The sequence below is a fragment of the Idiotropiscis lumnitzeri genome, unplaced genomic scaffold, assembly GCF_059441095.1.
Source record: "Idiotropiscis lumnitzeri isolate Australia: NSW breed Sydney's pygmy pipehorse unplaced genomic scaffold, RoL_Ilum_1.0 HiC_scaffold_23, whole genome shotgun sequence".
In the NCBI taxonomy this organism is placed as follows: Eukaryota; Metazoa; Chordata; class Actinopteri; order Syngnathiformes; family Syngnathidae; genus Idiotropiscis; species Idiotropiscis lumnitzeri.
This window is the reverse complement of record NW_028283561.1, coordinates 917,312-931,884: the sequence shown is the minus strand read 5'-3', so window position 1 is coordinate 931,884 and position 14,573 is coordinate 917,312.

Sequence of the window (14,573 nt, the reverse complement as noted above, 5' to 3'; positions counted from 1 at the left end):
CAGGAGGCGTGGGTTCGAATCCCACCTCAGACAGAGCCCATTGATAGTACCAAGCAAGAAAAAAGCAAACACAGTCAAGAGAGAATTACCAGGTGCCAGGATAGCAGAGTGGTCAAAGACGCTGCGTTCAGGTCGCAGTCTCCCCAGGAGGCGTGGGTTCGAATCCCGCCTCAGACAGAGCCCATTGAAAGTACCAAGCAAGAACAAAGTAAACACAGTCAAGAGAGAGGTACCAGTTGCCAGGATGGCAGAGTTGTCGAAGGCGTTGCGTTCAGGTCGCAGTAACCCCAGGAGGCGTGGGTTCGAATCCCACCTCAGACAGAGCCCATTGAAAGTACCAAGCAAGAACAATGCAAACACATTCAAGAGAGCATTACCAGATGCCAGGATGGCAGAGCGGTCTAAGGCGTTGCGTTCAGGTCGCAGTCTCCCCAGGAGGCGTGGGTTCGAATCCCACCTCAGACAGTGCCCATTGAAAGTACCAAGCAAGAACAAAGCAAACACAGTCAAGAGAGAATTACCAGTTGCCAGGATGGCAGAGCGGTCTAAGGCGTTGCGTTCAGGTCGCAGTCTCCCCAGGAGGCGTGGGTTCGAATCCCACCTCAGACAGAGCCCATTGAAAGTACCAAGCAATAACAAAGCAAACAAAGTCAAGAGAGAATTACCAGTTGCCAGGATGGCAGAGCGGTCTAAGGCGTTGCGTTCAGGTCGCAGTAACCCCAGGAGGCGTGGGATCGAATCCCACCTCAGACAGAGCCCATTGAAAGTACCAAGCAATAACAAAGCAAACACAGTAAAGAGAGCATTACCAGTTGCCAGGATGGCAGAGCGGTCTAAGGCGTTGCGTTCAGGTCGCAGTCTCCCCAGGAGACGTGGGTTCGAATCCCACTTCAGACAGAGCCCATTGAAAGTACCAGCAAGAACAAAGCAAACACATTCAAGAGAGCATTACCAGGTGCCAGGATGGCAGAGTGGTCAAAGACGATGCGTTCAGGTCGCAGTCTCCCCAGGAGGTGTGGGTTCAAATCCCGCCTCAGACAGAGCCCATTGAAAGTACCAAGCAAGAACAAAGCAAACACAGTCAAGAGAGAGTTACCAGTTGCCAGGATGGCAGAGCGGTCTAAGGCGTTGCGTTCAGGTCCCAGTAACCCCAGCAGGCGTGGTTTCAAATCCCACCTCAGACAGAGCCCATTGATAGTACTAAGCAAGAAAAAAGCAAACACAGTCAAGAGAGAATTACCAGTTGCCAGGATGGCAGAGCGGTCTAAGGCGTTGCGTTCAGTTCGCAGTCTCCCCAGGAGGTGTGGGTTCGAATCCCGCCTCAGACATTGCCCATTGAAAGTACCAAGCAAGAACAAAGCAAACACATTCAAGAGAGCATTACCAGCTGCCAGGATGGCAGAGCGGTCTAAGGCGTTGCGTTCAGGTCGCAGTCTCCCCAGGAGGCGTGGGTTCGAATCCCGCCTCAGACAGTGCCCATTGAAAGTACCAAGCAATAATAAAGCAAACACAATCAAGAGAGCATTACCAGTTGCCAGGATGGCAGAGCGGTCTAAGGCGTTGCGTTCAGGTCGCAGTCTCCCCAGGAGGCGTGGGTTCCAACCCCGCCTCAGACATTGCCCATTGAAAGTACCAAGCAAGAACAAAGCAAACACAGTCAAGAGAGCATTACCAGATGCCAGGATGGCAGAGCGGTCTAAGGCGTTGCGTTCAGGTCGCAGTCTCCCCAGGTGGCGTGGGTTCGAATCCCAAGAACAAAGCAAACACATTCAAGAGAGCATTACCAGCTGCCAGGATGGCAGAGCGGTCTAAGGCGTTGCGTTCAGGTCGCAGTCTCCCCAGGAGGCGTGGGTTCGAATCCCGCCTCAGACATTGCCCATTGAAAGTACCAAGCAAGAAAAAGCAAACAATGTCATGAGATCATTACCAGTTGCCAGGATGGCAGAGCGGTCTAAGGCGTTGTGTTCAGGGCGCAGTCTCCCCAGGAGGCGTGGGTTCGAATCCCGCTTCAGACAGAGCCCATTGAAAGTACCAGCAAGAACAAAGCAAACACATTCAAGAGAGCATTACCAGGTGCCAGGATGGCAGAGTGGTCAAAGAGGCTGCGTTCAGGTCGCAGTCTCCCCAGGAGGCGTGGGTTTGAATCCCGCCTCCGACAGAGCCCATTGAAAGTACCAAGCAAGAACAAAGCTAACACAGTCAAGAGAGCATTACCAGCTGCCAGGATGGCAGAGCGGTCTAAGGCGTTGCGTTCAGGTCGCAGTCTCCCCAGGAGGCGTGGGTTCGAATCCCGCCTCAGACATTGCCCATTGAAAGTACCAAGCAAGAACAAAGCAAACACATTCAAGAGAGCATTACCAGCTGCCAGGATGGCAGAGCGGTCTAAGGCATTGCGTTCAGATCGCAGTCTCCCCAGGAGGCGTGGGTTCGAATCCCGCCTCAGACAGTGCCCATTGAAAGTACCAAGCAATAATAAAGCAAACACAGTCAAGAGAGCATTACCAGTTGCCAGGATGGCAGAGCGGTCTAAGGCGTTGCGTTCAGGTCGCAGTCTCCCCAGGAGGCGTGGGTTCGAACCCCACCTCAGACAGTGCCCATTGAAAGTACCAAGCAAGAACAAAGCAAACACAGACAAGAGAGCATTACCAGATGCCAGGATGGCAGAGCGGTCTAAGGCGTTGCGTTCAGGTCGCAGTCTCCCCAGGAGGCGTGGGTTCGAATCCCAAGAACAAAGCAAACACATTCAAGAGAGCATTACCAGATGCCAGGATGGCAGAGTGGTCTAAGGCATTGCGTTCAGGTCGCAGTCTCCCCAGGAGGCGTGGGTTCGAATCCCGCCTCAGACAGTGCCCATTGAAAGTACCAAGCAAGAACAAAGCAAACACATTCAAGAGAGCATTACCAGATGCCAGGATGGCAGAGTGGTCTAAGGCGTTGCGTTCAGGTCGCAGTCTCCCCAGGAGGCGTGGGTTCGAATCCCGCCTCAGACAGAGCCCATTGAAAGTACCAAGCAAGAACAAAGCAAACACAGTCAAGAGAGAGGTACCAGTTGCCAGGATGGCAGAGTTGTCTAAGGCGTTACGTTCAGGTCGCAGTAACCCCAGGAGGCGTGGGTTCGAATCCCACCTCAGACAGAGCCCATTGATAGTACCAAGCAAGAAAAAAGCAAACACAGTCAAGAGAGAATTACCAGGTGCCAGGATGGCAGAGTGGTCAAAGACGCTGCGTTCAGGTCGCAGTCTCCCCAGGAGGCGTGGGTTCGAATCCCGCCTCAGACAGAGCCCATTGAAAGTACCAAGCAAGAACAAAGTAAACACAGTCAAGAGAGAGGTACCAGTTGCCAGGATGGCAGAGCGGTCTAAGGCGTTGCGTTCAGGTCGCAGTCTCCCCAGGAGGCGTGGGTTCGAATCCCACCTCAGACAGTGCCCATTGAAAGTACCAAGCAAGAACAAAGCAAACACATTCAAGAGAGCATTACCAGATGCCAGGATGGCAGAGTGGTCTAAGGCGTTGCGTTCAGGTCGCAGTCTCCCCAGGAGGCGTGGGTTCGAATCCCGCCTCAGACAGAGCCCATTGAAAGTACCAAGCAAGAACAAAGCAAACACAGTCAAGAGAGAGGTACCAGTTGCCAGGATGGCAGAGTTGTCGAAGTCGTTGCGTTCAGGTCGCAGTAACCCCAGGAGGCGTGGGTTCGAATCCCACCTCAGACAGAGCCCATTGAAAGTACCAAGCAAGAACAATGCAAACACATTCAAGAGAGCATTACCAGATGCCAGGATGGCAGAGCGGTCTAAGGCGTTGCGTTCAGGTCGCAGTCTCCCCAGGAGGCGTGGGTTCGAATCCCACCTCAGACAGTGCCCATTGAAAGTACCAAGCAAGAACAAAGCAAACACAGTCAAGAGAGAATTACCAGTTGCCAGGATGGCAGAGCGGTCTAAGGCGTTGCGTTCAGGTCGCAGTCTCCCCAGGAGGCGTGGGTTCGAATCCCACCTCAGACAGAGCCCATTGAAAGTACCAAGCAATAACAAAGCAAACAAAGTCAAGAGAGAATTACCAGTTGCCAGGATGGCAGAGCGGTCTAAGGCGTTGCGTTCAGGTCGCAGTAACCCCAGGAGGCGTGGGATCGAATCCCACCTCAGACAGAGCCCATTGAAAGTACCAAGCAATAACAAAGCAAACACAGTAAAGAGAGCATTACCAGTTGCCAGGATGGCAGAGCGGTCTAAGGCGTTGCGTTCAGGTCGCAGTCTCCCCAGGAGACGTGGGTTCGAATCCCACTTCAGACAGAGCCCATTGAAAGTACCAGCAAGAACAAAGCAAACACATTCAAGAGAGCATTACCAGGTGCCAGGATGGCAGAGTGGTCAAAGACGATGCGTTCAGGTCGCAGTCTCCCCAGGAGGTGTGGGTTCAAATCCCGCCTCAGACAGAGCCCATTGAAAGTACCAAGCAAGAACAAAGCAAACACAGTCAAGAGAGAGTTACCAGTTGCCAGGATGGCAGAGCGGTCTAAGGCGTTGCGTTCAGGTCCCAGTAACCCCAGCAGGCGTGGTTTCAAATCCCACCTCAGACAGAGCCCATTGATAGTACTAAGCAAGAAAAAAGCAAACACAGTCAAGAGAGAATTACCAGTTGCCAGGATGGCAGAGCGGTCTAAGGCGTTGCGTTCAGTTCGCAGTCTCCCCAGGAGGCGTGGGTTCGAATCCCACCTCAGACAGAGCCCATTGAAAGTACCAAGCAATAACAAAGCAAACACAGTCAAGAGAGAATTACCAGTTGCCAGGATGGCAGAGCGGTCTAAGGCGTTGCGTTCAGGTCGCAGTAACCCCAGGAGGCGTGGGTTCGAATCCCACCTCAGACAGAGCCCATTGAAAGTACCAAGCAATAACAAAGCAAACACAGTCAAGAGAGCATTACCAGTTGCCAGGATGGCAGTGCGTTCTAAGGCGTTGCGTTCAGGTCGCAGTCTCCCCAGGAGGCGTGGGTTCTCTGACAGAGCCCATTGAACGTACCAAGCAAGAAAAAAGCAAACACAGTCAAGAGAGCATTACCAGCTGCCAGGATGGCAGAGCGGTCTAAGGCGTTGCGTTCAGGTCGCAGTCTCCCCAGGAGGCGTGGGTTCGAATCCCGCCTCTGACAGAGCCCATTGAAAGTACCAAGCAAGAACAAAGCAAACACAGTCAAGAGAGCATTACCAGTTGCCAGGATGGCAGAGCGGTCTAAGGCGTTGCGTTCAGGTCGCAGTCTCCCCAGGAGGCGTGGGTTCGAATCCCGCCTCTGACAGAGCCCATTGAACGTACCAAGCAAGAAAAAAGCAAACACAGTCAAGAGAGCATTACCAGCTGCCAGGATGGCAGAGCGGTCTACGGCGTTGCGTTCAGGTCGCAGTCTCCCCAGGAGGCGTGGGTTCGAATCCCGCCTCAGACATTGCCCATTGAAAGTACCAAGCAAGAACAAAGCAAACAATGTCAAGAGATCCTTACCAGTTGCCAGGATGGCAGAGCGGTCTAAGGCGTTGTGTTCAGGGCGCAGTCTCCCCAGGAGGCGTGGGTTCGAATCCCGCTTCAGACAGAGCCCATTGAAAGTACCAAGCAAGAACAAAGCTAACACAGTCAAGAGAGCATTACCAGGTGCCAGGATGGCAGAGTGGTCAAAGACGTTGCGTTCAGGTCGCAGTCTCCCCAGGAGGCGTGGGTTCGAATCCCGCCTCAGACTTTGCCCATTGAAAGTACCAAGCAAGAACAAAGCAAACACATTCAAGAGAGCATTACCAGCTGCCAGGATGGCAGAGCGGTCTAAGGCGTTGCGTTCAGGTCGCAGTCTCCCCAGGAGGCGTGGGTTCGAATCCCGCCTCAGACAGTGCCCATTGAAAGTACCAAGCAATAATAAAGCAAACACAGTCAAGAGAGCATTACCAGTTGCCAGGATGGCAGAGCGGTCTAAGGCGTTGCGTTCAGGTCGCAGTCTCCCCAGGAGGCGTGGGTTCGAACCCCACCTCAGACAGTGCCCATTGAAAGTACCAAGCAAGAACAAAGCAAACACAGTCAAGAGAGCATTACCAGATGCCAGGATGGCAGAGCGGTCTAAGGCGTTGCGTTCAGGTCGCAGTCTCCCCAGGTGGCGTGGGTTCGAATCCCAAGAACAAAGCAAACACATTCAAGAGAGCATTACCAGATGCCAGGATGGCAGAGTGGTCTAAGGCGTTGCGTTCAGGTCGCAGTCTCCCCAGGAGGCGTGGGTTCGAATCCCGCCTCAGACAGTGCCCATTGAAAGTACCAAGCAAGAACAAAGCAAACACATTCAAAAGAGCATTACCAGATGCCAGGATGGCAGAGTGGTCTAAGGCGTTGCGTTCAGGTCGCAGTCTCCCCAGGAGGCGTGGGTTCGAATCCCGCCTCAGACAGAGCCCATTGAAAGTACCAAGCAAGAACAAAGCAAACACAGTCAAGAGAGAGGTACCAGTTGCCAGGATGGCAGAGTTGTCTAAGGCGTTGCGTTCAGGTCGCAGTAACCCCAGGAGGCGTGGGTTCGAATCCCACCTCAGACAGAGCCCATTGATAGTACCAAGCAAGAAAAAAGCAAACACAGTCAAGAGAGAATTACCAGTTGCCAGGATGGCAGAGCGGTCTAAGGCGTTGCGTTCAGGTCGCAGTCTCCCCAGGAGGCGTGGGTTCGAATCCCACCTCAGACAGAGCCCATTGAAAGTACCAAGCAATAACAAAGCAAACACAGTCAAGAGAGCATTACCAGTTGCCAGGATGGCAGAGCGGTCTAAGGCGTTGCGTTCAGGTCGCAGTCTCCCCAGGAGGCGTGGGTTCGAATCCCACCTCAGACAGAGCCCATTGATAGTACTAAGCAAGAAAAAAGCAAACACAGTCAAGAGAGAATTACCAGTTGCCAGGATGGCAGAGCGGTCTAAGGCGTTGCGTTCAGTTCGCAGTCTCCCCAGGAGGTGTGGGTTCGAATCCCGCCTCAGACATTGCCCATTGAAAGTACCAAGCAAGAACAAAGCAAACACATTCAAGAGAGCATTACCAGCTGCCAGGATGGCAGAGCGGTCTAAGGCGTTGCGTTCAGGTCGCAGTCTCCCCAGGAGGCGTGGGTTCGAATCCCGCCTCAGACAGTGCCCATTGAAAGTACCAAGCAATAATAAAGCAAACACAATCAAGAGAGCATTACCAGTTGCCAGGATGGCAGAGCGGTCTAAGGCGTTGCGTTCAGGTCGCAGTCTCCCCAGGAGGCGTGGGTTCCAACCCCGCCTCAGACATTGCCCATTGAAAGTACCAAGCAAGAACAAAGCAAACACAGTCAAGAGAGCATTACCAGATGCCAGGATGGCAGAGCGGTCTAAGGCGTTGCGTTCAGGTCGCAGTCTCCCCAGGTGGCGTGGGTTCGAATCCCAAGAACAAAGCAAACACATTCAAGAGAGCATTACCAGCTGCCAGGATGGCAGAGCGGTCTAAGGCGTTGCGTTCAGGTCGCAGTCTCCCCAGGAGGCGTGGGTTCGAATCCCGCCTCAGACATTGCCCATTGAAAGTACCAAGCAAGAACAATGCAAACACATTCAAGAGAGCATTACCAGATGCCAGGATGGCAGAGCGGTCTAAGGCGTTGCGTTCAGGTCGCAGTCTCCCCAGGAGGCGTGGGTTCGAATCCCACCTCAGACAGTGCCCATTGAAAGTACCAAGCAAGAACAAAGCAAACACAGTCAAGAGAGAATTACCAGTTGCCAGGATGGCAGAGCGGTCTAAGGCGTTGCGTTCAGGTCGCAGTCTCCCCAGGAGGCGTGGGTTCGAATCCCACCTCAGACAGAGCCCATTGAAAGTACCAAGCAATAACAAAGCAAACAAAGTCAAGAGAGAATTACCAGTTGCCAGGATGGCAGAGCGGTCTAAGGCGTTGCGTTCAGGTCGCAGTAACCCCAGGAGGCGTGGGATCGAATCCCACCTCAGACAGAGCCCATTGAAAGTACCAAGCAATAACAAAGCAAACACAGTAAAGAGAGCATTACCAGTTGCCAGGATGGCAGAGCGGTCTAAGGCGTTGCGTTCAGGTCGCAGTCTCCCCAGGAGACGTGGGTTCGAATCCCACTTCAGACAGAGCCCATTGAAAGTACCAGCAAGAACAAAGCAAACACATTCAAGAGAGCATTACCAGGTGCCAGGATGGCAGAGTGGTCAAAGACGATGCGTTCAGGTCGCAGTCTCCCCAGGAGGTGTGGGTTCAAATCCCGCCTCAGACAGAGCCCATTGAAAGTACCAAGCAAGAACAAAGCAAACACAGTCAAGAGAGAGTTACCAGTTGCCAGGATGGCAGAGCGGTCTAAGGCGTTGCGTTCAGGTCCCAGTAACCCCAGCAGGCGTGGTTTCAAATCCCACCTCAGACAGAGCCCATTGATAGTACTAAGCAAGAAAAAAGCAAACACAGTCAAGAGAGAATTACCAGTTGCCAGGATGGCAGAGCGGTCTAAGGCGTTGCGTTCAGTTCGCAGTCTCCCCAGGAGGCGTGGGTTCGAATCCCACCTCAGACAGAGCCCATTGAAAGTACCAAGCAATAACAAAGCAAACACAGTCAAGAGAGAATTACCAGTTGCCAGGATGGCAGTGCGTTCTAAGGCGTTGCGTTCAGGTCGCAGTCTCCCCAGGAGGCGTGGGTTCTCTGACAGAGCCCATTGAACGTACCAAGCAAGAAAAAAGCAAACACAGTCAAGAGAGCATTACCAGCTGCCAGGATGGCAGAGCGGTCTAAGGCGTTGCGTTCAGGTCGCAGTCTCCCCAGGAGGCGTGGGTTCGAATCCCGCCTCTGACAGAGCCCATTGAAAGTACCAAGCAAGAACAAAGCAAACACAGTCAAGAGAGCATTACCAGTTGCCAGGATGGCAGAGCGGTCTAAGGCGTTGCGTTCAGGTCGCAGTCTCCCCAGGAGGCGTGGGTTCGAATCCCGCCTCTGACAGAGCCCATTGAACGTACCAAGCAAGAAAAAAGCAAACACAGTCAAGAGAGCATTACCAGCTGCCAGGATGGCAGAGCGGTCTACGGCGTTGCGTTCAGGTCGCAGTCTCCCCAGGAGGCGTGGGTTCGAATCCCGCCTCAGACATTGCCCATTGAAAGTACCAAGCAAGAACAAAGCAAACAATGTCAAGAGATCCTTACCAGTTGCCAGGATGGCAGAGCGGTCTAAGGCGTTGTGTTCAGGGCGCAGTCTCCCCAGGAGGCGTGGGTTCGAATCCCGCTTCAGACAGAGCCCATTGAAAGTACCAGCAAGAACAAAGCAAACACATTCAAGAGAGCATTACCAGGTGCCAGGATGGCAGAGTGGTCAAAGATGCTGCGTTCAGGTCGCAGTCTCCCCAGGAGGCGTGGGTTCGAATCCCGCCTCAGACTTTGCCCATTGAAAGTACCAAGCAAGAACAAAGCAAACACATTCAAGAGAGCATTACCAGCTGCCAGGATGGCAGAGCGGTCTAAGGCGTTGCGTTCAGGTCGCAGTCTCCCCAGGAGGCGTGGGTTCGAATCCCGCCTCAGACAGTGCCCATTGAAAGTACCAAGCAATAATAAAGCAAACACAGTCAAGAGAGCATTACCAGTTGCCAGGATGGCAGAGCGGTCTAAGGCGTTGCGTTCAGGTCGCAGTCTCCCCAGGAGGCGTGGGTTCCAACCCCACCTCAGACAGTGCCCATTGAAAGTACCAAGCAAGAACAAAGCAAACACAGTCAAGAGAGCATTACCAGATGCCAGGATGGCAGAGCGGTCTAAGGCGTTGCGTTCAGGTCGCAGTCTCCCCAGGAGGCGTGGGTTCGAATCCCGCCTCAGACCGAGCCCATTGAAAGTACCAAGCAAGAACAAAGCAAACACAGTCAAGAGAGAGGTACCAGTTGCCAGGATGGCAGAGTTGTCTAAGGCGTTACGTTCAGGTCGCAGTAACCCCAGGAGGCGTGGGTTCGAATCCCACCTCAGACAGAGCCCATTGATAGTACCAAGCAAGAAAAAAGCAAACACAGTCAAGAGAGAATTACCAGGTGCCAGGATGGCAGAGTGGTCAAAGACGCTGCGTTCAGGTCGCAGTCTCCCCAGGAGGCGTGGGTTCGAATCCCGCCTCAGACAGAGCCCATTGAAAGTACCAAGCAAGAACAAAGTAAACACAGTCAAGAGAGAGGTACCAGTTGCCAGGATGGCAGAGTTGTCGAAGGCGTTGCGTTCAGGTCGCAGTAACCCCAGGAGGCGTGGGTTCGAATCCCACCTCAGACAGAGCCCATTGAAAGTACCAAGCAAGAACAATGCAAACACATTCAAGAGAGCATTACCAGATGCCAGGATGGCAGAGCGGTCTAAGGCGTTGCGTTCAGGTCGCAGTCTCCCCAGGAGGCGTGGGTTCGAATCCCACCTCAGACAGTGCCCATTGAAAGTACCAAGCAAGAACAAAGCAAACACAGTCAAGAGAGAATTACCAGTTGCCAGGATGGCAGAGCGGTCTAAGGCGTTGCGTTCAGGTCGCAGTCTCCCCAGGAGGCGTGGGTTCGAATCCCACCTCAGACAGAGCCCATTGAAAGTACCAAGCAATAACAAAGCAAACAAAGTCAAGAGAGAATTACCAGTTGCCAGGATGGCAGAGCGGTCTAAGGCGTTGCGTTCAGGTCGCAGTAACCCCAGGAGGCGTGGGATCGAATCCCACCTCAGACAGAGCCCATTGAAAGTACCAAGCAATAACAAAGCAAACACAGTAAAGAGAGCATTACCAGTTGCCAGGATGGCAGAGCGGTCTAAGGCGTTGCGTTCAGGTCGCAGTCTCCCCAGGAGACGTGGGTTCGAATCCCACTTCAGACAGAGCCCATTGAAAGTACCAGCAAGAACAAAGCAAACACATTCAAGAGAGCATTACCAGGTGCCAGGATGGCAGAGTGGTCAAAGACGATGCGTTCAGGTCGCAGTCTCCCCAGGAGGTGTGGGTTCAAATCCCGCCTCAGACAGAGCCCATTGAAAGTACCAAGCAAGAACAAAGCAAACACAGTCAAGAGAGAGTTACCAGTTGCCAGGATGGCAGAGCGGTCTAAGGCGTTGCGTTCAGGTCCCAGTAACCCCAGCAGGCGTGGTTTCAAATCCCACCTCAGACAGAGCCCATTGATAGTACTAAGCAAGAAAAAAGCAAACACAGTCAAGAGAGAATTACCAGTTGCCAGGATGGCAGAGCGGTCTAAGGCGTTGCGTTCAGTTCGCAGTCTCGCCAGGAGGTGTGGGTTCGAATCCCGCCTCAGACATTGCCCATTGAAAGTACCAAGCAAGAACAAAGCAAACACATTCAAGAGAGCATTACCAGCTGCCAGGATGGCAGAGCGGTCTAAGGCGTTGCGTTCAGGTCGCAGTCTCCCCAGGAGGCGTGGGTTCGAATCCCGCCTCAGACAGTGCCCATTGAAAGTACCAAGCAATAATAAAGCAAACACAATCAAGAGAGCATTACCAGTTGCCAGGATGGCAGAGCGGTCTAAGGCGTTGCGTTCAGGTCGCAGTCTCCCCAGGAGGCGTGGGTTCCAACCCCGCCTCAGACATTGCCCATTGAAAGTACCAAGCAAGAACAAAGCAAACACAGTCAAGAGAGCATTACCAGATGCCAGGATGGCAGAGCGGTCTAAGGCGTTGCGTTCAGGTCGCAGTCTCCCCAGGTGGCGTGGGTTCGAATCCCAAGAACAAAGCAAACACATTCAAGAGAGCATTACCAGCTGCCAGGATGGCAGAGCGGTCTAAGGCGTTGCGTTCAGGTCGCAGTCTCCCCAGGAGGCGTGGGTTCGAATCCCGCCTCAGACATTGCCCATTGAAAGTACCAAGCAAGAAAAAGCAAACAATGTCATGAGATCATTACCAGTTGCCAGGATGGCAGAGCGGTCTAAGGCGTTGTGTTCAGGGCGCAGTCTCCCCAGGAGGCGTGGGTTCGAATCCCGCTTCAGACAGAGCCCATTGAAAGTACCAGCAAGAACAAAGCAAACACATTCAAGAGAGCATTACCAGGTGCCAGGATGGCAGAGTGGTCAAAGAGGCTGCGTTCAGGTCGCAGTCTCCCCAGGAGGCGTGGGTTTGAATCCCGCCTCCGACAGAGCCCATTGAAAGTACCAAGCAAGAACAAAGCTAACACAGTCAAGAGAGCATTACCAGCTGCCAGGATGGCAGAGCGGTCTAAGGCGTTGCGTTCAGGTCGCAGTCTCCCCAGGAGGCGTGGGTTCGAATCCCGCCTCAGACATTGCCCATTGAAAGTACCAAGCAAGAACAAAGCAAACACATTCAAGAGAGCATTACCAGCTGCCAGGATGGCAGAGCGGTCTAAGGCATTGCGTTCAGATCGCAGTCTCCCCAGGAGGCGTGGGTTCGAATCCCGCCTCAGACAGTGCCCATTGAAAGTACCAAGCAATAATAAAGCAAACACAGTCAAGAGAGCATTACCAGTTGCCAGGATGGCAGAGCGGTCTAAGGCGTTGCGTTCAGGTCGCAGTCTCCCCAGGAGGCGTGGGTTCGAACCCCACCTCAGACAGTGCCCATTGAAAGTACCAAGCAAGAACAAAGCAAACACAGACAAGAGAGCATTACCAGATGCCAGGATGGCAGAGCGGTCTAAGGCGTTGCGTTCAGGTCGCAGTCTCCCCAGGAGGCGTGGGTTCGAATCCCAAGAACAAAGCAAACACATTCAAGAGAGCATTACCAGATGCCAGGATGGCAGAGTGGTCTAAGGCATTGCGTTCAGGTCGCAGTCTCCCCAGGAGGCGTGGGTTCGAATCCCGCCTCAGACAGTGCCCATTGAAAGTACCAAGCAAGAACAAAGCAAACACATTCAAGAGAGCATTACCAGATGCCAGGATGGCAGAGTGGTCTAAGGCGTTGCGTTCAGGTCGCAGTCTCCCCAGGAGGCGTGGGTTCGAATCCCGCCTCAGACAGAGCCCATTGAAAGTACCAAGCAAGAACAAAGCAAACACAGTCAAGAGAGAGGTACCAGTTGCCAGGATGGCAGAGTTGTCTAAGGCGTTACGTTCAGGTCGCAGTAACCCCAGGAGGCGTGGGTTCGAATCCCACCTCAGACAGAGCCCATTGATAGTACCAAGCAAGAAAAAAGCAAACACAGTCAAGAGAGAATTACCAGGTGCCAGGATGGCAGAGTGGTCAAAGACGCTGCGTTCAGGTCGCAGTCTCCCCAGGAGGCGTGGGTTCGAATCCCGCCTCAGACAGAGCCCATTGAAAGTACCAAGCAAGAACAAAGTAAACACAGTCAAGAGAGAGGTACCAGTTGCCAGGATGGCAGAGTTGTCGAAGTCGTTGCGTTCAGGTCGCAGTAACCCCAGGAGGCGTGGGTTCGAATCCCACCTCAGACAGAGCCCATTGAAAGTACCAAGCAAGAACAATGCAAACACATTCAAGAGAGCATTACCAGATGCCAGGATGGCAGAGCGGTCTAAGGCGTTGCGTTCAGGTCGCAGTCTCCCCAGGAGGCGTGGGTTCGAATCCCACCTCAGACAGTGCCCATTGAAAGTACCAAGCAAGAACAAAGCAAACACAGTCAAGAGAGAATTACCAGTTGCCAGGATGGCAGAGCGGTCTAAGGCGTTGCGTTCAGGTCGCAGTCTCCCCAGGAGGCGTGGGTTCGAATCCCACCTCAGACAGAGCCCATTGAAAGTACCAAGCAATAACAAAGCAAACAAAGTCAAGAGAGAATTACCAGTTGCCAGGATGGCAGAGCGGTCTAAGGCGTTGCGTTCAGGTCGCAGTAACCCCAGGAGGCGTGGGATCGAATCCCACCTCAGACAGAGCCCATTGAAAGTACCAAGCAATAACAAAGCAAACACAGTAAAGAGAGCATTACCAGTTGCCAGGATGGCAGAGCGGTCTAAGGCGTTGCGTTCAGGTCGCAGTCTCCCCAGGAGACGTGGGTTCGAATCCCACTTCAGACAGAGCCCATTGAAAGTACCAGCAAGAACAAAGCAAACACATTCAAGAGAGCATTACCAGGTGCCAGGATGGCAGAGTGGTCAAAGACGATGCGTTCAGGTCGCAGTCTCCCCAGGAGGTGTGGGTTCAAATCCCGCCTCAGACAGAGCCCATTGAAAGTACCAAGCAAGAACAAAGCAAACACAGTCAAGAGAGAGTTACCAGTTGCCAGGATGGCAGAGCGGTCTAAGGCGTTGCGTTCAGGTCCCAGTAACCCCAGCAGGCGTGGTTTCAAATCCCACCTCAGACAGAGCCCATTGATAGTACTAAGCAAGAAAAAAGCAAACACAGTCAAGAGAGAATTACCAGTTGCCAGGATGGCAGAGCGGTCTAAGGCGTTGCGTTCAGTTCGCAGTCTCCCCAGGAGGCGTGGGTTCGAATCCCACCTCAGACAGAGCCCATTGAAAGTACCAAGCAATAACAAAGCAAACACAGTCAAGAGAGAATTACCAGTTGCCAGGATGGCAGAGCGGTCTAAGGCGTTGCGTTCAGGTCGCAGTAACCCCAGGAGGCGTGGGTTCGAATCCCACCTCAGACAGAGCCCATTGAAAGTACCAAGCAATAACAAAGCAAACACAGTCAAGAGAGCATTACCAGTTGCCAGGATGGCAG